Here is a 26,087-nt window from a genome sequence, read left to right as displayed (position 1 = left end):
TAAACGAAAACAATAATAACTCAATAACCATTTAGTTCGTATTCCGGGTTTTTACATTTCTTCTTAATAAATAAAATTTTGTTTTATTACTTCAGCATAATCAACACATTGAAATTTCACAGCTAGAATAATTTCAAAAAGGCAAATAAAAATCAAAAAAACATTTATATAAAAAAGTCGAAAAAAAGCAAAAAAATAAATTGGTTTATTTTTTATCAGAATGTCATGAAACGAATTTATTTATAAAAATTAGATTTCTATCTCATGTATATATATAAAAAAAATGCACATGTTTTAAAATCCAGGCACAAATTATAAGTAGTAAGTACTTCATTCAAATATTATAAGGGTAATATAAAAAAAATTATAAATATTACAAAGGTGATGACAAATAAAATGTACTGAAAATGTTGTGCATTAAATTTATATCAGAGAAAAGTTCAATAAAAACGTATTGATTTTTCAAAATAATTAAATAGGATATAATTGAACAGGTATATTGTTTTTTTTTTATATATTGGAAACTCAATAAGATCACACATTTGTTTTTCGATGTATCGTCATGGCATATTTAGGTCCTGGTACAATGTATACGATTATTGATTCAAATTAATTAAAATAAAATAACTTAAAAATAATTGTGTTATTTATATTAGACAATAAACAACTGATTATCTAATCTGTATTAGGAGCTAAATTGTAATTTTATTCACGATTCGTAAAAAGGTATCAATCATGTCATCCTAAAACACGCAATAATAATAAAATATGCAATGTGAGTTAATTCCTACGAGACCACTAGTATTGTGAATGATATACGCGTATTTCACTAATGTAATTAAAAAATGAATATGCTATAGAATTAAACAAACTTTATTGTATGCTTGGGTCGTGGAATAAATGGTTCGTCTAAAATAATGTTATTAGGTACATTTCCAAACGATTTTCTGAACAAAATGGATCGTTTTTCTCCAACTTGTTAAGCAACAAATACGAAGTGACTTCTGCAGACCGTGTACAATTCGCCAAGAGCTATATTTATAGAACATTTCAGTCGTCTTTACCAGAAAAAATTTTATAATGAAATCGATCGACACAGCCAAGAAAATCAGAGAAAAAAACGAAAAAAATAGAACGCCCGGACAGGGGCTCGAACCCTGGACCCTTAGGTTAAAAGCCTAATGCTCTACCGACTGAGCTATCTGGGCTCATTGAAAATTTAATTTTATATTACATTTTTGAGTTAGGGACGTGGCACTATCGCATGAGGTGTTGTCTCCGTCTTACAAGTTAGTAACATAGCAAATTTTACAATCAGCCGATTAAGTATAGCTCTGTTAATTCCAAAATTAGAGTGAATTGACCTCTTATACAATTTAAAGGTAAGATTATTATCTAGGCTATGTCATGAGGCCATAGTATTTGTCCTATATTTTAATTTTAGATCGGGTTAAGAGTATTTTAAGATGCCTACAAATAAATCTAAATTTTAAAATACTCATGACTCGCTTTAAAATTAAAATATAATTTAGCCTATGGCATTGCCTAAATAACAATAGTACCTTTAAATTTAAGAAGAGGTCAATTCACTCTAATCTTTAAGCTAACGGAGCTAAAAGTGATCTGCTGAGCGTAAAATGTTCTATGTAAGATGCCACGTCCTCTTAAATATTGTTATATGAAGGATCGTAGATTATATTGGCGTTATTTCCCACCTCCCCTCCATAATTTGGAACACCTTAGCTTAAAAAAAAGAGCATTTACTGGTGTAACTGGTGTATACGTGGCTATAGTAATTATCTGTCGGAAGCGGGGGCGGATTTACTCATAGACACGTTCCTATAAGTCCACAACATCTTTCGGGGGCGCTAATTTTTAGCTGTATGTCTAATAACTAAAATAAATAATACATTTAAGGAATAATGACAAATTACAATTTGCAATGTAATAATATTTAGATAATAATATACCGGAAATTAAAAATTAATCGTTAACTATAATGCAACTATGTCCCCCACTCACTTTCCAATTCCTACTGCACACGTTTCCAGTAAAACAATACGTTACATATTTAATTTTATACTATGTTTGGATGTTAAATGGAATGACTCGCCTCCCCCGGCTCAGCAACTAGTATATTCTAAGAATACTTAAATGGTATGACAAATTATTGATTTGCCGTTTAATCCTGAGCCCGGCGCCATGGGTAGAGGCGCAGCACTCGACGGAAAAATTATTCTGAACTAGTGTGACCATTATAAAATATAGATTTCATTTATGCGTACGTATACAAACATTTTGCGGGCGTAATGTGACCAAAACCTAAGTTGATTCATTCGAGATGGCAGGTGCGTCTCACACACACAAAAACGCTTAAAATAGTGTGAGTAGCGCATGCGCACAACGCCAGCCGAGGCGGCCACTGTCTATCGCCTCTAAACGTTGGACCGCCGGGTACATTGTATTGATACAGCCGCACTACTTGCTAGGGGTGGGGAGGCTTCGCTCGCATAGCAGCTGTTCGCTGTTGCCACTGATATTCGGGCCGTCGCTCGTTTTTTGGTGAACTAATTATAAGTCATAGCTGAACACAGGCTAATATTTCCTCCATTATCCATAATCCTCACCATTTAAATAACACTTTACACTCGTGTAATAGACAATAGTGTATTTCTTATTTGGTCGCCTCGTGTAAAAATTCATATTAAAACCACCACTAGATTGTGTTCGAAAGCAAACGAACTCATCGCCGTCGTTGATTTACAGAAAGTAATATCATAATATTACTTTTAGATTGAACAGTCACAACGTGGAGTAAGAATGTAATAATGATAGTCATCATGGGCGGCTAGACAACGCCGTCTGGCCACTGACCCCGACGACAATAAATTTGAAGATATCTAGCCTCCCCCCACGCCCGTTGTTGATTGTAGAATCTCTCTATAATAATAATATCTATTATAATATGATAGGATTTAAAATTAAAAACTATTAACGTATTATTACGTTTGAGTACATACCGCAACCATAACTGATCGATATTTTTTCATACAACACATTTCTGCGTAAAATCAATTACTTCATAGAGGCAGTATGTACGCATATTGAAAATTCTAGGGAAACCTGAGCTTCATAAAATTGAAATATATTTATTTTTTATACACTAATTCGATTAATTATACATGTGGTACTATGACGTTGTTGATTGTTGCTTTAATGTACTAAATTATAATATTATATAGAAAATCATTAAAACGAGTTGACAAAGAACGGCCGTTTTATTCAATAACTGTATTAGGTTCTCTGCTATATTGTATGATTTTAATTTGAGCTATTATGTTTAGAGGATACTATAACCACAAGTGTTATATCTGTCTTAATACATTGCGAACCTACTTACAGGATTCTTACTACTCTTATTTATATATTTAATAATATAAAACAATTTAGATATTATAAATATTATTGAATTTTTAGAGGACAATAATATTAATAATATAGTATTAACCAAGCCTTCAGCGTAGAGATTTTTTCATGTTTTTATTTTTAAATGACTTATAATTAATAAAATAATTCAATTTTTCAAATTCACATGATAAATTATCGTTAAAAAAAATATATATATAAAACTGGACTCGGTTAATAATTTCGTCTAGCAAAAAATTCAGTAATAAGTGAATTTTCTGAAATATTAACTACAAATAAACTGTAGTTATTAGTTAAGAATCCGGTATGTACATTTATATGAAAATTCGGGGATAGGTTGATTGGTAGTAACGTGTGGCCCACACGGTTAGAGAGTTCTGGCTGCTAAGTAGGTACCTACTCCGCGATGGAACGGTTCAGCTGCGACCGTGGCGGACGCGACTGCCAACGTTTTGGCCGCGACATTATTACTTATCCCCCTACTACTATATTATACAGGTCAATTGCTTAGTATTCTATGCATATTTTATGTAACGCACGTATAATATAATATGATTATGTGTTATAATTCAGACAATGTTCACCGTAGTGGCCAGTCGCTAATAATAATCCGCCGATAAAACCTAAAACAACATAATATAGGGCGAAATGGTAATAATATAATAATTATTATTAAGAGCCGTATCCGACCAAACGCGAGCCATATCGTTTGCATTCGTTATTTATATTATGGATCGTTTTCCTCAGTAGTCGGGAGCGAGTGTAGGAGTACCATGATGATATATATAATATTATATATATATACCTTATACACTAATTAATAGCGGTATAACTTTATTGTATAAGGTCTATGATAATTACAACTGAACGTATACAGGTTTGTAGACTACCTATAGTATTTACTCGGTTTCTCCTCATTTGGTCGTAAAACGCGATTTCTCAATAAGAACAATAATAAACTAATAGACTCCGGATTAATGCAACATAATGATATTAACTAATAATGTTTAAAAATTATCTCGTGTCATGGAGTTTGTGGTCACACATTCTGAAACGGCACGACCGATTTTAATGTAATTTTTTTGTTTATTTTGTTGGTACAAGAATATATCGTTAAGTGTTTTTCACTCTCCTACTCCGACACCCCATTTTTTAATCGCGATTCTAGTAGGATTTTTAGATTTACTGTGAAAATTGTTGTTTATAAATGGTTGCTATTGGTTATAAGAGAAATAATTAATAACAATATTAGCATTTATTATTTGGTTGCAATTGGTTAATTGAGCTGGTTAGGTGCAAACATGCATCAAATCAAATTTACGTACATCGTCTACTTGAAATGCCGTCTAGCTCACATTGTCTGCCTATCAGGGAGGCTAAGATGCACCCAAAAAGAGTTGAACTTTTTTTTTTAAAAAGTTATAATTTTTAGGGGCAATGGAGTGCCCGAGATCAGCTATTATTATAATATTTTTGTTGTTTAAACAGTCGTAAAACGTAACTAAAAATATATAAACTAAAATAAATATAATATAATATTCGCATAAAAAAATATAATATCATCAATGATAATATAATTAAATGCATTGAAATGTTGAAATAAGCAAAACAATAAAATTGGAGTCTATGTCTGTTAATGAGTATACTATTATTTAAAAAGTTTTATAGTCTAAAATAATATACCTACTATGAAATTGTCGAGAACAGATTAATGATATATTTAAAATTACGTATATACAGCTCACTATAATACAACAGCACAGTCTATATTATATAATGTATTAATGTAGATGAATGACGTCATGGAGTATGTTCCGATGGTTGCTGCAGAGGCGGAAGAGAAGAGCGTTTGATTAATAAAACCTTATGCGCAAGCAGACCCATGAAGTAATCAAAAAATAATTATCTGGGATAATATGGAACGATTGACAATGGAAAATTTACCATTCCCGATAACAAATAGTTATGATGGTGGATACGCCGTTTTTTAAACTGATTATAATATCATGAAAATATGTACCGAATAAACAATAATAATTAGAAGAGCACATTATTATATTGAAATATTCTAATGCATACAAACCGATTTGCTGCTACACTGATATTAATTAATATTCGCCTATAAGTAATTTTAATTTTTGTAAATTATAATATTATTATCTGATAAAATGTTAATAAGTAATTATATTATAATGATTAATGTCCGATTTAGATTAAAACCACGGTTGCTTTGTGAAATATCTAGAATAAAACGATAAAAACCAAAAAACCGATAATATGAATAAAATATAATATGGTTTAGAAGATAAAGAATAGAGCCTGTACCTAAATATCAATAATAATGCTAAATCTACAAATATAGGTAATAATTATGTTACTTTAAAACAGTACAATCCCAAAAAATGCAGTATAATATTAAAATTGATTACCTATGTACCGATCTTCTTAGATAATCTTCACTACATCTTGCTGTATACAAATAACGTTGGTGGGTATAAAAAATGCAAAAAAATCAACGCCCCCGGGTGGGCTTGAACCACCAACCTTTCGGTTAACAGCCGAACGCGCTAGCCAATTGCGCCACGGAGGCTCGTGGCTGCTTAAGCCGAAACTAATACTGTTAACCGTCTGGGCTGAGAATTAAGAACACAATAAAAGTGACAACGCTATTTCGTTACCCATCCTTACTTTAAGTTAAAATTTACAATCAGTGTCGGCCTGGGATCTAAAGGGCCCAGGAGGCAAATTATTCAAAGGGCCTCTCAAAAATACCAAATCTCAAAAAAATAATTTAAAAACGTTTTATATATATTTATCACATAATATGGATCGATATATATTTAGTAATATAACATCGATCAAACATCAAAGTACGTATTTCAACATAATCATAGATTCCAAAATTATCATATAAATGTATTATTACCACGAACTAAAATATTATAATTTTAGTATCATTAAAATAATAAAATGTATATTATACTATTATTATAAAATCATTTAGTGGATCCAAACGCATAGCACTGGGCTATATATAGTAGGTACATTTAGGTAAATAATTTCATTTATTTCTTGAAAAATACTGGTCGGGGCCTCGGAGGCGATCGCCTCCTAGCCGCCTGGGCCAGGCCGACACTGTGTACAATATAGTTATATAAGTCGATTGAAGCCAGAAATATCGTAAGTATTTATACAACAGTACTTATGTGGTGGGATTAGGCCAGGGGAAGGGGGATGGGTGGGTATTAAAATGTAATATTAATTGCAATAGATTATAAATTTGCTTATAACACTTGACTGTGTTGAAACATTATAATTTACAATGGAACATATCAATCACTATTTTATCAACCCAACAAGTGTTAAAAAAAAAATCGTACAACTCAATAGATATCTGGTTGTTACTGACACTGAAAATATAAGTTCTGCTCCGCTTGGTTAAAATATAAATTCAACACTTTTTAAAAATTATTTTTGATTAGTGTTAGACATAAAAATTGTTTTTTTTAACCAACCAAAGGTAAATTTTAAATTATTAAGATTCTTGTAATGGGATTCTGTCTAATTGACTGGTGGGAGTATGCGGAGATTGACGTCCTCTACAAGCTCTACAAATTCCTCATAGAAAACGAAGTATGGATAATCACACAAGGGCCCAAAATGGTTACACCCCTTAATATAAATTGTCTGACTACGAGCCTGAGCGGGACGTCAAACAATAGGTTTAAAAACAAACTGTACCAATAAATTGTAATAACTATAGAAACAAAATATTGCGATTTACCTGTTCACCATCCGTGATTTGATAGGGTCCAGGGTCACATAATATAAATATTAATAAGAACAATGGTTTAGATAATGTCAGTGTGATAATTATTGTTTCAATAGCAGAATGAACGACGAGGCCCAAGCGGACTTTGGTAACAGAGGATATTTTGGCAAAGTGAAGATGATATTTTTCAAAGCGAATATTGTAATAAATCATTACGCCATTGCCTACTACGTACTTCTAATGTATAATATTTTTAAATAATATTATTTTTTTATAAATGTATACTTGATAAATAGGCTAATTGAACTAGTTATAGGTCAGTACCACGATAATACCCTTCATTGCCATATAGTAGGTATATAATTGTCTTAGAGACTCTAAGAGAGTCTACTGAGATATTTTAAGACATTGTGGATAAATAATAATATAATCAAAGATTTGGCTGTTGCTAACTTCAAAGAAGCTGTTTTAAAAAAATCAAAGTCTGAAGGTATTGAGACATCTAACATAAATTATGAAAATACTAATAAACATGGTGATGAAACATCTTCATTTTTTTCTTGGTCCAAAATTCATTCAAATTCCAATATTTCCATTGAAAATGAAATATCAAGTTTTTTGAATAAGAGCCCTATGAAGAATTTATTGGTTTTAGAAGACACACCCAACATTAAAAAAGTTTTTATAGAACACAACACTCCGTTACCAAGCAGTGCTTCCGTTGAAAGAATTTTTAGTGTAAGCAACGCTATACTCACAAAACGTAGAGGGAGAATAACTGACGACCATTTTGAAAAGGTTATGTTTCTTAAATATAATAAATTTTAAAATACAATTTTTTATTAATAAAGTAATTCTATATAAACCTACAATAGTCTTCTATGTTCAATACACATTATTACATTAAACAAATAATTAGTTTTAAGAATTAAGAATCAGAAAATAATAAAGTTTAAAAAAATGTATTTAAAAATATTTGAAATACTTTTTGAATATATTTGTATTTGTATTTAAATATTTATTAGCAAAGGTATTTAAATAAATATTTAAATACTTTTTAATTGAAGTAGTTAAATACCTATTTGAAATACTTTTAAAAAGTATTTTTAACAACATTGCTTAGAGTTACAGATTATCTGGACTACTGCTATTGAATATATTTTTTTAAAATATACTGAAAATTTAGTAGGTATAGTCAATTAATTAATCATTATATTATTGACATAAAATTAAAATTGTATTTTATTGTTCCTATTATATAATTCAGTATTTATGTGGCGTCATAATCCCGATAATGTTTAAAATATTTTTAAATGCAATTAAAAAAAAAAATGTAATAACATTTTCGGTACGCCGAATGCAATTCACTTGCACGTACACGATTTACCTCTAGACATTAACTAGCATTACGCACTATATAATATTGTTATTGTGTGTAAGTATTTCAAATGGTAATTTTGTTTTTTTTATCGTTAAACCAGAAATCAAACAAATACTAATAATGTACATAATCATTTACGTAATAATGACGTGATTTATGTATTCGTGCCGAGTAAAGTAAAAACAGCACCGTGGTCTGAAAATTGTTATCGTCGCTATCGTGTTTTTCGATCGTCGCATCGTCGGGACCGGTCGGTGAGAGTGCGCTGTTTCGTGCGGCGGTGGGGCGACGACCTAAACGTAACCTTCAACTGCCGACACGTGTACGAGTCAAGGCGGCGGCCGATCGTCGGTGCGGCGGCGGCGGCATCAGCTGCCCCACTCCGCATTCCCACTTTTCACGACCACCGCGAGGCCACCCGAGTGTTACCGAACGAGTTTTGCGTACGCGATGGCCGCCGCCGTGTGCGCAGCGTTTATATTCTTATTTAATATTTTTGTTTTGTTCCTGCCAAGGAGTATAATAATTCCATGCATACGGATCGTATTAATGGTTATACACTATTTATATAAATGCCAAGCACATATTATTCGTCGATATTCGTATTTGTTTTTAAATACTTTTTATTAATAGTATTTGAAATGCATTCTAAATGGATGTCTGTATTATTACGTATACAATTTTAGTATTGTATATAAAGAAGTGTTTTCTAACAGACTGCCATATCATTATTTCTCAAGAACTACAGGACACAGACTATTTATTTTTATCATAATACAGGTAGTGAGTAAACTATAGTCCATAGGGAATCTGGGCACTGATTTTTTTTTTTTAATGTTTTCGTAGAATCGAAATGTAAGTTTCTTGGAAAGAAAACCAATTTGGAATATATTTATTTTGTGGCTACAGAAATATTTTACCGTGTTATATCAACTTGTGCCACAGTAATATTAATATTGTAAAAGTGACAGACATTGGTGGTAAAACGTTTTCAAATTGTTTTGGATAATATATTATAGGAATTACCTACAATTATAATATATATATTATATATACCTAATTTGTGGATAAACGAATAAAAATATATTTATGATGGCGAACAAAGATGCTACACAAAAATTAATATGTATTCAAGAATATTTATTTATTTATTTAATATAAACGGACGTTAGTCCTAAAACATAATAATATTAACATTGCGTTACACATTGATACATAAAACAATAATTTATAGTTAAATATACTTAAAATTAGAGAATGAGAAAAATAATAATACTAAAGTAGATATAGAATACAAATCAAATATACAAATTATTATTCAAATATAATCAAAGACAAAAGTATTACCTGCAGTCATAAGAAGGTTAGCAGGAGAGTTCAAGATATAGTTTTTTGTTGAAAGAAGTGGATAAAGGGTTTTGGATCTCTAGTATTAAGGTAATTAATTTTAAAACGGATTAAAGAGAGAATTTCATGACAATCTATTGAACCTAATATTAGTTTTTGTAAAAATTTAGAGAGTAAAGTGTACGACGGTCAGAGAGTAGAGAAATATTAAGAAAATATAAAACATTATTATATGTGCCGTGGATAGGTCTGTTTATGTTAAATTTAAATGAGATAAAACGTAAAAAATTATTTTGCACAGATTCCAGCGTTAGAGCTTGTTTCGACGTACTGTTTATCCAGATGAGGGGGCAATACTCTAGATTAGAACGGACAAGATGTATATCATATTAATTTATTAAGATTTCTGTCGTATATAATATGGTACTTAAGGTTAGCCTTATTAGTATTATGCTTAACCTTTGTATGTGTACTTATATTTGTTTGGGATAAGATTTTTTTCTCAGTGACTACATAAAAACAAATATTCCAAGAGCTATTATTCAGTATCTGTAGTAGCTTGTAACTCTGAACAATGCTCAACTACAATTTTGAAAAATAGAGGGCCAGACAAATTTCACTCATTATTTATATCCGTACCTATCTACAAACCATTGAGTTGGACACGGAGAAACATACTATCTATTATACGTCTGCAGAATAACGATTATTCACTAGTTGATATGTAATTTAATGGCAGGCCAACATTCGATACATCATACGAACTAATAATAATAACCAAATTGTATATTGACATTCAATATGCCTATTATTGTCAATATTATCAATGTTTATGTAATGTCAGCAGTACCAAATGGAAATTGAATATTAGTCTTAACTGTCTAAACGCGTTCGATGCACTGATGTTAATAAAAAGCGCGAAATAGGTACCTAGTCATAAATGTGTGTACCTGAATGGTTTTTCGGTCTGGAATTTATGTTAAGTAGCTTTTAAGTTATGAAAAGTCATCCAGTAATGATTGAGATAAATCTAACAATATGGCCCAATAATTACGTATTGACCGCATGGTTCCAGTTAATATGATTCAATTAATAATGTTATCTCGGAAAAAAAATATAGGTAATATTTACAATCACACCCGAATATTCTTTTTTTTTTTTTTTAGAAGAGTATTATTTTTAATTTTAGTGAAAAAATGAATTGTGAATACAGATCAAGAAATTATACGAAATTACAAATATTTTGTTGATTAATTGTGCGAATATATTTGTATAAATATAATATTATTTTCAACCACGTTTTATGATTACATAATATGTATTCGTATGTTATAACTGCGTAGTTGATTTACAATAACTACACCACATGTGGTATTTACAGATTACAAATAACAATTAATATTCAACATAATATATCTATTTTCTAGGTGAGTATTATATAGTACCTACGAAAAGTTAATTACGACAATATTCAAAATATAACATATAAATATAACGGAGCCTTTAACAGCTAATAATTAATATGCTGTTAAGGATCTTTTATAAACTCCACCTCGAGATATAAAATAATTTCAGACAGTCAGAATACGCATAATAATAGTAATACTTATAATAATCAGTGTAATATATTTTAATTCGACGTAGGAAATCAAAATTAAAAATATTGATGAAATGTTTATGTTCCATCATAATTTATACTATCAACATTCATTTCAGAATACGCGAATGACTAAAATGCTTTTTTACTAACGATGTCAACGCTGAATACCATTCCTAGTCCACATATGGCCTGTGAGCAGTAATAATATGATTGAACAGTGTATGTGGTAGGTACCTCCTCAGCGATAAACCGGTTCCCACTTTTTTAATCCTTCTTTTGTACAGCTGTACTGAGTATTTTTTTTTTAAATAACTTACTCGTCGTATACATCATGTCCAACCTATAATTCCCGTGTATAACTCATTATAAATGATACGCACACGAAACTAAAACCTGCAGTCAATGACACTAGATGTATAGTTTATTTTTCGTTTTCCTTTTGAAAGTTGGTGTCATTATTTATTTATACATCGTACTCAAACCTTAAAACCGGCCCTGATGAGGCCGGAGTGGTATAATAGGTAAATTTAAATCATTTTTTGGCCATTCTTCTGGACGGTTTTCTATCATGAACATAATAGGTACTAGTGATATTATGTAATTATAGTTACCCAGCACACGTATCCGTATAATAATATATTCGTGGATGTATATATATATATATTTTAAACGAGTCATGGATATGGAAAACCAATTGAAGGAAATAAAAACATTACACAATAATTAATAATAATATACCGAGCTATGATTGAGAATTGCAATGATTTTTTTTCTTTTGTTACTCAATCCGTAGTTCTGTAGTAGGAATTTATAAAGTTCAGTTAAACTATGTTTTACGTTATTACTCCAGCTTGAATAAACCTGTATATTGCATAATATTACCGTACACTTGAGATTTTAACTATATTATTATAATATTAAAATACATCACAGCACTGTTTTTTTTTTATTTTAATTTTATTTGTAGTAAAAATAATTAAAAATGCTTTGGTGAAAATCCGAAGTTAAAAAACTGATGATACAACGAGAGTTGTTGATTCATTGTTCATTTATTATCATTTTGTTTTAATTTTATAGTGTTCGGTATTGTTTTATCGACCAAGTGGTTGACCACCGTTTATCCATTTATAAGACAAAGTTGGAGGAGCGGGTGATAAACCATACACTATTTATGGGTTTTTACTAAGTCTAATAGAATAATACTACGTAAGTGTAGGGTAGGTACTTATATAATAGCATCTATTATCAATTATGTACTTATATTATTTTAATCAGAAATACGTGTAAGAACCATGCTATGCTTAATATTTAAAACACAATTATTTAATAATTATAAAATATATTTAACCATATTATATAAATGGTATTCTAGTTCGTAAATTAAATTAATAATGCCTTTCAAGTAATTTCATTTGTGTAGACCATATTATATTATAGACTATTGGTTTTGTAACTTTTATATTGAAAACATTTATAATAATCCAATAAAGTATACTGATATACTAAATTTAAATTCAAAGCATTGCACAGCTAAATTGTCTATATAGTATTATGTTATATTAAAACAATATTGATATTCATCCACTAAAACTAGTAAAATAACAAAAATATATGTGCCTGTACATACTGCAGTTTTTGCTTTTAGTTTAAAAACATAAAACTTTTTTGTGTGTAGAAACATCGTCAATTCATTAAAAACTTCTTAGTTTTAATTAATATTTTTACAAATTGCTCGTTAAAATAAAAATGACCTCGGGTTCGGTATTTTTGATATTTTAATTACAACGAAATTTTCTTAAAAAAATATAAAGATTTTTATTTTTAAACCCTGCAGGGTGAAATATGTGAAAGTAAAAGAGAAAGTGAAAAGACTTTCAAGTTTTCCTTCGGCAGGATCGCCTATATTATAATATATTGTATAATAATAGTAAAGTTAATGATTTTTCTGTAATTATACATACATTGTTGATCTATTGTATTTCTGCTGGAATTCAGGGAGTAAAATCATAAGCAAACTTATTAATTTTCTTAGGCTCTTAGGGTATATGTCAAACATTTTGATTCAGTCACTGATTGGCAATTTCTATATCTACATCCAAATTCTAATTGTATTTTATTAGTTTTAGAATTATAATTCATAGATAACACATAACATAAACGAATATACGTAATACCATACATCATTAGATTGTATAAAAATATGTGACTATTTAATTAAATTTACATCCATTTTCAAATACATATTATAATATACACATTTACAATGCGCTGTGCACGAAAGGTGTCCATAATATTTTTGGTCGATGAATGGTTTAGATATTTATATAAATTTATATTATTATCAGCATTGGACTGGATGAATTCTGAGCACCAGCTGCAGGTCTAGTGTTTAGCGTTTTATAACGATGTTCTGTTTGTGATATCGGTGGACACAGTCATACTGGTATGATGTTAAAATTCAGAATTCTCATGATATAATATATTATAATAATAATATGTGCACTCAAAATACACGCACGTACTATCGTTATCTACGGGTGTGCGTCAGGGCATAGTTATATATAATATTATTATGCTATATTATAATTTATAATACTGTTGCTTATGGGTATATAGGTATACAGTTATATAAAAACTAATAAAAAAGATTCGATAAGCGTTTTATCTCTTTATTTTCGAATGTGACATTTAAATGCATAAAAAAAGCACAGGGGACATACACAAGTTTTGTATTAAAGTTATACAAGACTGAACTCAAAACCAAAAGATTTACCGATTAATAACATTATACACAATCATTGTTCCTAAAAACTAAATAAATTAGGTGCCACGACATTTTTAAACTAATTTGTAAGAGCGTTTTGTTAAAATTCTAATAGGTAGATGTTCATAAAATTTAAAACAAGTAAATATATGATATACCTATAATAAACAAATGGTTAACTCAACAAGCTGCAAACATAATTAATAATATATAACACTAGTACCTATGCTTCGTAAATTAAAATACTTAGTAATATTTAATTACATAGTTTATTATATTATAATGCATCTGTACTTAACAGTATTATATAAATTAAATTATATTTACCTTAATGTACTTATGATCTTGTGTAATTAAAATATAATGTATTTTAAGGTATTTAACTATACTAAAATTAAGAAAAACATTGTTAAATAAGTCTTGGTTATAGGCCTCCATACGAGCAGGCTCAAAGTGGGTCACTATTATTATGAAAAAAATAAATTAATATTAATAATATGAATAAGTGCATAAAATAAAACTCGTTATACATTGTTGCAAGTTTTAAATAAAGAGTCAAATTTAATTTTTAATTTAATCTTATTATATGCATATTAATCGTGATTTTTTGGAATTTAGGGGGACAAAATCTCATCGTTAATAATAAAGACGTTAAAAATACAGTTCAGTACACAACTCGTGCACTTCACGACAATCTTCATAGACGTGTTATACCAGCTAATGCTCGTTCGGAATTTGCTTCGTGTTTTTTATTTTTATTTTTTCATTACAGCAATTATTGTTTTCTACACGTAGGTATTTATGTATATATATATATTACCACATTCTACTTTTTTTCTCCCGTTTCAAACGCAACGTTTTTCGACAAGTGACTTTTGGAGAAGAAATTGAAATTCATTATATTCAAAACTTTGGGCGCCAGCTATTGTTCGATGGAAAACGGCACGGTACGTTAAGTCAAAAGCTGTTTAACGAACCCATTTGGGGTCAAAATTCGCGTTCTGTTTATGCAAGCAATTTCGAGCGGTTTTCTTTTTTTCTGCTGGTATACTACCGCGTTGTTTATTACTTTCATGCTACTTAGTTTGCACACATAAAACGCATTTAATTTACACAAATTTATGTTTCATTACGACTCACGGATATTATTATTAATATTTATTATCTTACATTCTTATGTCGTTACAGCGATGATGTCCGAGTACAATAGTCGGATATGATATTATAATCATATTAAAGGAAAGAATATGTGTGCGTTACTGCAATGATATTATAATATTATTATACAATCAATTGAGATATGAATAGGTACTCTGCGTGGAAAGATATGCATATACAATATACATGCATACAATTATTAGATATCTGACCTCTGAAAAATCTATAGCATGTATATTTTACGAGTAAAAGTAAATTTGAACGATGTTTATTTTATCAAGCTTTTTATTTTTTACTACCTATTTTGAAAATCTATTTTGTCAATTTAAATTTTAAATTTTTCTACTGGAATAATGTATTAGATGTGTTGTACCTATATTTGCTTATGTAGTCAACTGTATTATACTATTTACTATAGTATATGACACCTATTATATACATAGGTTACATGGTAAAAACATAATACATATGTAATAGATATCTATTATCTAGACTGTAAATGTATACGAAAATATGAGTAGGTATATGATTGTCATGTAAGATGAAATATGCGTGTCTAAGTAAATCGAATCGGGCGAAATAATGATGGAAGTTGTTCAGTTCAGTCTTAGGTTTGGAATTATATTTATGGGCTTAATTTCGTCCGTTAATTGGCCTCTGCTTGAGTTCGAAAATAGTACCTAATAATAATTAATAAGATCAATATTAAATTGTAATAAAACCAAATATGTGTATTTAATTAGTTATTAATAATTATAATCATTTTCAGCATTTCGATATAATTACTTTTATCACTATATTTTTTAAAATATATTGTAAACTCACTGTCCAAAATCTGTAAATGGGAAGGAAAATCTTTTCTACTCATTGAGGTACCTATATTTTATATTTGAGTATTTGACCGGAGTAAGGTATTACTAATTCACATTCAATTATACAGGTTATTTTTTGGACCAAGTTAAGTGTAAATTTGGGTCCATATAACTCAGCTGTAAACCGAATAGTATGGTTATGTTATGTCCATTGTCCATAATCAAAATTATGGGAAGTAATTCTAATGCATGCTACCCTATGTTAGTGTTTCAAAACGAAAAAAAAAAAGGTAAATCAAATAAAATTATTCTTATATTATTTATAGTTTTGATTTACTTACTTTTAGTTTTAATTTTATTATTTTTTGTCTATTGTCAAATAAAATATATATTTTTTTTTTTTTTTTTTATTAAAAATATATGACAATCTGTTTACACATAAAACAATAAGTAACAATGATGATAGTGATTAAAGAAAGACATGAAGCACATGAAGAGGATACTGTCCAGTGACAGAACCTCAGAAAATTTGAGTTCGGGCATTAAATAAAATATTATAACATTATAATACTAGCTGTTTCAGAATATAAATGTTAGGATGTTAGGAGGAATTTTTATGTATGTCACTATCGATTCTGTAATAATATAATACTTGATTTATATATATTATATTACATACATGTATTAAACATATTATGAATAATTATTATAATTTATCATTCATACAAATGGTTATTGCTTTGCTCTTGTACTACCTAGTAGGAGTTGGCCGAAGGAAATAGTAATAGATTTATTATCTTGTATATATATTAAAAATGTAATATCTAATAAAATCAAATGAAATAGCACTCCATATCCGTTCCTCCTCATATTTGTATCCTTTCATAGTAGAAGATGCTCCCCTGACAGTTTTCATTTTGTGTATTATTTTATAAATTAATTGTAATGGAAACAGTAGATACATCTTTTCACAAAAATGTGCTCATTTAAACTGTTTATTAAAATACGCATACAAGGTGGTCTATTTAAGTGTCCACACCAAAGTATACGCTCACTATTTCAAGTAGTTTTAACTGTTTTGGAAATATTGTTTTTGCATGATTTCATATTATTGCAACACATTTTTTTTTTTTAAATATAATAAAACATTTTTTTGAATTCTTTTACATAATAATTTTTTTAAACAACAACATACTTTTACATATTTTTAAACATTATATATAATATTTCGTAGTATATTATGAAAATCAAACTTTGACCCAAATATTTTATATTAGTAAGAATAGTATTTAGATGGGCGGAGTTTAGTGGCACATAGTGATCTCGCAAAATGTTGAGATTAAATATTGAAATTCAAAACATAATTGTTATGTATATTCTGGATATTTTTTAAGCGTATTATTATATTTTTTCACCTCCTAGTTTATTATTATATATTGATGGCTGACGATTGGTAATAGTGATATAGTAATTATTATGATAATTAATGTGCCACTCGACAGTATTTGTCAGGCTTTCAAATTTCAAAGGCTTACGTGAATATATATATATATAATATGTATTGTTTCTACGCATTTAATTACCGTTTATAATATCGATAAATACGGATCAACATTACGGCCGAAAATCATAAGTCCTTTGTATATTATTATATGAACAAGCCTGCATATATATCATGTAATTTGCAGTATTTGAGAGCAAAAGTACAATTCAGTAATGTAAAATAATATTTCAACATTTTGTGAATTATAATAGCCAGAATAGTGAGCTTAAAGGTTTACAAATCACCGGTTTTCATATTGATCATTATGTTTCCAGCGGTGGTAGCATGTTGGTTTTGTTTTTTGATTTTTATTATGTTTAAACTGCATTATTGAAATCAAATCGTTGTTTATACGACCAGACGTTTTTAAAATATTTTAAAGTTAGTTCAGTATTATTATATCCGATCGATTAGAGTACCTAAAATTGAATATTCATTCGTTCCACAAAACTATTCATAAATAACCACGATTCGCGTATTGATGTATACTTATACCGGTATAAGTGATAACAAAATAGTTTTTTATTTATGAAATATTGTCATCCACGAAAGGAATTAGTAAGATATTACAAAAAACGTATAAGACGTGTAGTAAATGATAAATAGTGGACGAAGAAGGTACTAAAGTATTATACGATATGCGTTTTGATTCAAATCGGTATTGGGAACTTTCAAGAACAAAAATGACCTTATTTTCGTAATTTATTTGTTTCAATTTTTTATATGCGTGTCACGAGTTGTACAGACATTCTATTTTTGTTTATAATATCTGAACTCGGTGTCTACAAACTGTGAATTATCATTGTTTGTATCTTATTAAACGTTGCAAATAATATTACAGCGTTAAATAAAAAGTCTGAGCTTGAGAAATTGATAGTACTATGCAAGTTTCCTACTCTAGTGTGCAGGGTCACCAAACATTCATATTCATATTGATATTAAAAGTCACATTGGAAAACGGATTCCGATCAAAGCACGTTTAAAATTTTGGAATTCACTGAAGATTCTATAATGTAATTTACCTAATATAATTATATATTTATACAATAGTAATATGAACTCTAATTAATTGTAATATAGGCTATTGAAAGTTGTATTGATATTTATCCAAAAAAAAAAATGAATTTATGTAGAAAAATACAACTCAACATCCAGGCAGCTATCATATTTTATTTAACATAATATATACATATTATATTTTCGTTTAGTAGGTAACTAAAATAATTTTATAATAAATAAATATTTATTATGTGTTATTCCTATATGAAAATACACTGTGCACATTTTTTCTAATGTTTGTTTTAGTTTTAAGCAATTAAAATAAAATTACAATTTAATTTATTTTTTATTTATATAATATTTATATCTATGTATTAAATTTTAAATACGCTGTTAATATTTAACATAATAATTATTAAATAGTTATATTGATTCTCGTAAATTGTTCGATAACCTTGCCCATTCCAGAATTCCCGCCAAGTAAGGTTCTAGGAAATTGACCAACCCTAGACTTTCCTATTACACTTGTTAGCATTATACACGACCCCCGGGGGGAATGCAAGAAGGTTAAACCATTTCAGCCATGTATAATATACAGGTAGGTACCTACTATCTAATTTGGCAGCAACCAAACATTTATATCACGTTTGAAACAATAAATCTCTAAACTAGACACATAAAACAACTCATAAGCAAATTTCCACACATTAAAATTGGTTCATAATGAAGAAGATAGTAGGTACCTACTCTAGTTTAGAGTAAAAAATAAAATAAATAAATAATATTTAAGTATATTACGTGTATCAATGCTTGTGGCTTACTAAATATACATGCAGTGTGTATGCAAAAAATTAAACAGACACTAAAATATAATGTCGTAAACGAAATGTCAAAATATCTTGCAATAATAATTTATTTTTTCATACATTTTTTTTTGTTATTTTACTCTCTGCTTAACTAGAAGACACTTCTTCTTGTGATTTTCGAGTCTATATATTATCGTTATAATCACACACTAGCTGCGTACGTTTAAATCCACACCCGGTGTTCGTTTAGACTTATTAAAACCGTTTTTACTTTTCAGCTTCATTAAACGAATTATGTAAATTATTTCACGCGACTTTAATTATATTACATTGTAGGGTGGGTAGGGGTCGTTTAAATTATTCATCATTGGCGCAATGGCGCGTACCATATATCCTAATATAAATCACGTATTTAGTGCAGCCGAACAATAATTTTTTTATACCACGCATTATGGTCATTTAGTTGTGTTTTAATTGTATTAATATAATTTAAGGACACTGATTTAGAACCATACAGTTCATCCGCGGTATAAACTGTTGCAATACATTATGCAAATCGACATTCATTAGCAGGCGACAACAATAGACACATTATCGGATCCGTTTCCGTATATTGTATTACATTCTAGTATGTCGTTCTACAGTGCTTAATAACCATATAGGTATTCACAAAAATGAAACGAGAAATCGGTGGATCACCACAGACACGATTCATTGGGTTCGCATAATATACCTTAGAATCTAATTTTCGAGTGAACGTATATTACAATTAATATACATCTGAGCTGCACCAAACGATTTTTGGACAAAATTAATGTATACAAAATAAATAATGGTCACATTCTATGTGTACGTTTGTTACGACGTTTGTCTAAATAGGTAGAGATTATAGTGTGTAGGCAATATCCTATAAGTAATATGCATTGAATTTAATATTATATTAAATTCATTTTTAGTAAAGGACATCTCAGTTAACAGCTCAGTTAACCATAATATTACGTTGTTTTATCATAGAGTCGTACGTTTTCAAAATTCAACATTCGAAAATGTTTAGAAGTGCTCCACGCGATTACTATACGAACGGCAAATAAAGATTTAATACAAACGATTAACGAACCCATAGCATAGATAACACACAAAATTATGATCGGACGATATTTTTCTTTCACTCCCCAACTACAAGACGAATCAAACCGACCATAATATCGGACACATGGGCATGGCATGGCGGCGACATACGAGGCCGGCGGTACAATAACCTACCTGTTATAATATTGCAAATACGTGTATTATATAGTAAGAAAAATAATAACGATACAAAATAATATCGCAAGTCCGCAAGTCCACACAAATAATAGTTTTGAAACAGCGGCAGCTTGCGTGTATGTGTGATGGACACACCGTCAAAACAATAATAATAATAATAATAATACGTAATACATTATAATACTCAGTGTGTACGTCATACTATAATATTGTAGTGTCGGTCGCGCAAACGGGTCCCCGCCGCGTGCATATCGTGCTCACAACCGTACGTGTAGTGTTATAATATACAATGTATATACCTCATATATACAGTTTACACAATAATATTATAAAACATATTATATATGTATATAAATATCGTATTATAATTTACACGCCATACCACATATTATTAATATATGTATGTACACATGCCTATAATATATATATATATATATATATATATGTATATGTATTAGGTACCTATATATTGTATTGTTATGTATATAATACAACACTGCGTATAATAAAAGGTCGGTCGAAATGAAAACAAATGCGTGCTAGTGTACGGCGGCGGCGGACCGATGTTAATATGAAGATATTATTATGACGTGCACGCGTGCGTGTGTGCCGGTGCCCCCGTTCGTTAATTGGTATACACGATGCAGTCGAGACACACACCCACACACACACACACCCACAAGCATGCACCCCGCACGCAGCTATAGGTCAGCGTCCGAGAAAAACGAATTATTGTCGCGTTTCCGTCGCCCGCCAAACCCGATGCTATACCTACACACATACACATAATATACAGACGGAAATAGGGGTGGGGAGGGACTTTGGAGGGTGTCTAGCCCTTCCACTGAGCCACATATCGCGATGTGTGATATTGTGTTCGGTTTTAATCACAATATTATTATTATTATTTTATTGTCCTATGAATTATATATACAATAATATCAATTTCAATTTTAAACCCAAAATAATATACCACCATTATATTGGTGTATACCATGCGACATAAAAGTAGATAATATTTAATTACTATATATGGGTAGTTTCGATGGTATATATTATTTCGTGCGATTAAACTTTGTATTAGAATACTTGAACGACCAATGGGTTTGCGGGAGCAGTGGGGAAGGTGATTTTTTTTTTAATACGAGCAAATCAAAATATGTATTTTATGTTTTTAATATACATTAAGTATACTAAATACTTGCTATTAATAATGATAGACCGGACATTGTTTTATCCACTTCATTGGTACAACAAATAGAACATATTATATAAGTATATTGTAATGAATAAAAAAATATATAAAATGCACATCTTACAAACATATCTCCTCCACAAGTTGTTTTTCGAAGTTCTAGTTAAACGTTCGGTTAGACTGCATGTTCGCCACGCAACTAACGGGGAGGGTGGAAACAGAAGACGCTGTCCAGAGAAAGCTATCAAAAATAACGCGAAACACGGTATATTTTCAATTATATTGAACACCGTTCGTTTCTATAATTATTTTTTGTTAATTATCGTTGGTTTTAAGCCTAGAGACATTTTTTTTTAATCCCAAAACACAAAGGGTGGTTGCGTGTACAGTACCGACACACCTCGGTAAACGACCAGCTGACATTTTTTCGACACTCGACGACCGCAGTATATTCAACGGTACTATTGCATACTCGGACGTACCACCTAAGCGTGACGTGTCACACCAGCCGTGGGCGAGGATAAAAGGTTCCACCGAAAAGGTTATCCCGAGAAATGGGGGGTGGGCTGAGTATAGTACATAAATTTCCATAGTGTTCAAAGAGCTAAAGGGAAACCCTAACTTCTACCCCCCATCACTAAAAAAATATTAATATTATATGTAGAGTATATAGCTTACAATAAATGTTGGCCTACCCATAGGTAACGCATATTATAATATTATGTATAGTAAATATTGTTTTTAAACGGCCAAGTATAGGTACTCGTATAGTGAGTTTTGCTAAGATATGGGTAATAAGTAATTTCATGTTTTTCTTTTTTTGTTTATTAAATGCGGATTTTCTTAGATTGGAATCTACCGATTTTGAATGTTCAATCGATGTAATATGATATGATTTTCCAGATCAATATCTGGTATAGTAAACCTTTTTCGATGTATTTAATAGATATATAGAAACTAAATATCATACCTACGTCAGCAATATTATAATACCTATTACCTAATTACCGAAATTGTGTTGGGTAAAAATATTTATCAAAATACTCAAAAAAATACAAGAACCACCTAGGTGGCTATAAACAAAAATAAACCTATCCTGCGGATTATAGGTGATAAAAACAATGATATCTTTAAACAAACCTATTGAAAGAATATACTCCGTGCCAGTCCCCGTACACACCTACGGGTTAATTACAAAGTATTAATTTTTATGTCCCGTCATTAATGGTCCACAGCGAATTCGGTAGATTTTTAACTAAAATCATAAATTATGATTATGGTTCATAATAATATCATATTATAATGTTACAAGAGTACCTACCAATACGCGTCATAGTCATTGATCACGACGTGTGATCTAAACTCGTAAATTCGAAAAAAAAACTATTTACGAATTCATACCCATGAAAATATACTGGCGAATGATGAAAAATTATAATTTTATCCTGACATACATTATACTCTCAGTTTTTACCACTGTATAAATAATAAACGACAGGAAAAATCCTTGATGTAATAATCAAGCGTGTATAAAATAAAATAATAATTTCATAAAAAACGAAAAGAAAAGAACGCAAAAAACGTATTTGATAATTCTACTATCGTAAATATATTTTATTTCATGTTTCCTGAGAGCTATGCATTGACTAATGACTATAGAGTATATAAAGTCTTTACTTGTGCAGTCAGCAGCAATACACTGAAATAGGTCTGTGCTTACATATATAAATAATGTACGAAAAGCATAATGATTATGATAAAAAAAATAATAATGACAGCCGCTGAGATAAGACCACCTTATGGCTTGATGGGATTTTCATTTGGAATTTTACGACTATATTATTATTATATATACTCGGGTGGACGGCCCGTGATGGTCTCGAGACTTTGCTGTCGAAGAAAAAAAAATAATAATCGACGAGTAGACAATAATAATACCACGGTCAAGGGTCGAAGATTTAATGATGATAAATATCAGCGCATACATGCCGCAACGGTCACCTATATAATATATTGTGTGGGTGAGGTGTGAACCTTTTGAAAAAGTCGGGAAGAAAAAATCCCAGTCTCGGATCAGAGTTTGCACTAAAAATAAGCGGAAAGGCTAGTGTTATTGTATAATAACGTGCTTGATATGAACAAAAAATATTTTTAAGAGGCGCAAACACATATTTAAACAGTTTGCGTTCATACAAAATCTAAGAGTATACCATAATTGTAAAAAAAAAAGTGGAAAGTAGTCAGCCGCACAGCTGACTGCTATACAGTGGTTGTTGGTGTCGAGTACTTGAGTGTATCTCATCATTGAGTAAGTCATTATAGTGTATGAGTTAAATTGAATTTAATGATAAATTATTGCATACAAAAAACGATTGTCAATGAAGACGTTCTATCAGCCTATATTATTAAGTACTAATAATTAATGATAATATAATAAATAATAAATAAATATAATAATATAATAATATATATATATTTTATGAATATTGTATTGCTGTTGAAATTATTTATTTATCAAAATCGTCCAAAAATGCAGTTTGCCCGCATTACTTGAAAATATAGCTTCTCAACTAAAAGCAAGTTACAACGATTTAATGAAAAAAAAATTTCACAAGGTTCTATAAAAGTCAGAGCTTGAAATGAATATTGGATACCGATTTTGAATACCGATAAAACCATTAAAAACTAAAATCGATATCGAAACTGAAAACGAAATCGAAAAAAAATCAATATAGGTGTACCCGCGATTATTTATTAGAGGTAAAATTGCACTAGAGAAAATTAACCGAGGGGGGTAAATAATCCCGGTTACCCCGGCAATCTAAACCGAAATTTAAAGCGGAAAAAATAATAATCGATATTCAAAACCAAAAACGTAATCGGAAAAAATAAATACTGATATGCAAAACCGAAATAAAAATTTAAAAAGATAAACATTGATAACTGAAATCGAAATCTAAATTAGAAAAAATATTTTCGGTTTCATGCCCTGCTTAAAGTATTAATTAATTGTTCTGCATATTTCAATATTTTAATTTTTAAAATAAAAAAAGCAGGTAAGTGGATGTCGTTCTGCTGTACAGTAGATTACAAGTGGGTCATTGTATAATGGTTGTATTAAATTTGAATTCAATGATATAATATCAATTTGTATAAGAAAAACGATTCTGAGCGAAGACGGTTTGTCAGTCTGGATATTTTATATTGTTATTATTTATTTTATCATGTAGGTAATCAAGTTGAACTAATATTAAAATATTACAATTTTTTATTCGTTTCTATCATGATAAACAAAGCGTTAGAAATTAAAATCCCATTTTTAACGTTTTTTCGTAATTTTTCGGTGGTTTTTCCAGTGGCATTAAATAACTATTGAGAAAATGACCTCTCTAAAGTACCAATAATCCAATTTGCTAAAAGATAAGGTACTATATGTTGAAATCGAAACACTCCTTCTGGAAGAAATTTTGTATACAGGATATAAAAATAAAAATAAAAAAAAATAAACACCATTGTAAAAACAATAGCTCCCTCGCTCCGCTCAGAATCTAAAATATAAATATAATTGGAAAACTCAAACACCCATTGTAATAATATGCGTTAATCTATTTAAATAAATAACTTAATATTGATTTTTCTAGGTATCAGTTGTAGTGTTTTTTTTTTTAAAATAAGGGCTAAATAAGGATTATAAAAGGCCATGTAAAATAATACAGTTACTAACATTGTATTACCTATTCTTCGTTTACATGCCCAAATTTAAACTTAAAATGTCTATAAAAAAGCTCTGTTTATATGTATTTTAGATTTTTTGTTAAAATAATATAATGAACTTTTTATGAGGAAACTTGTATAACTTACATTTTCTTTCAACTTTCACTATAAGAATCGAATATTTAAAAACGTGGGTAAGTGGATTTCGCTCTGCTGTACAGTAGTTACAAGTGGGTCACTGTATATGGATGGTATTAAATTTGAATTCAATGATATAATATCATTGTATAGAAAACGATTCTGA

At 29.6% G+C, this 26,087-nt stretch overlaps 1 protein-coding gene and 2 non-coding genes across 3 annotated transcripts in view; all 3 read right to left on the bottom strand.

The window, feature by feature from the left end:
• Positions 1 to 26,087, bottom strand: part of LOC100162697 (limbic system-associated membrane protein-like) — a 590,312-nt gene that overhangs the window by 346,396 nt on the left and 217,829 nt on the right. The gene's annotated exons all lie outside the window — the stretch shown is intronic.
• TRNAK-UUU lies at positions 1,136 to 1,208 on the bottom strand. The gene has a single exon. It is a non-coding gene; the product is annotated as a tRNA-Lys (tRNA).
• On the bottom strand, positions 5,943 to 6,016 carry TRNAN-GUU. The gene has a single exon. It is a non-coding gene; the product is annotated as a tRNA-Asn (tRNA).

The sequence above is a fragment of the Acyrthosiphon pisum genome, chromosome X, assembly GCF_005508785.2.
Source record: "Acyrthosiphon pisum isolate AL4f chromosome X, pea_aphid_22Mar2018_4r6ur, whole genome shotgun sequence".
Taxonomy (NCBI): domain Eukaryota; kingdom Metazoa; phylum Arthropoda; class Insecta; order Hemiptera; family Aphididae; genus Acyrthosiphon; species Acyrthosiphon pisum.
This window is presented reverse-complemented; position numbering and strand designations above follow the sequence as displayed.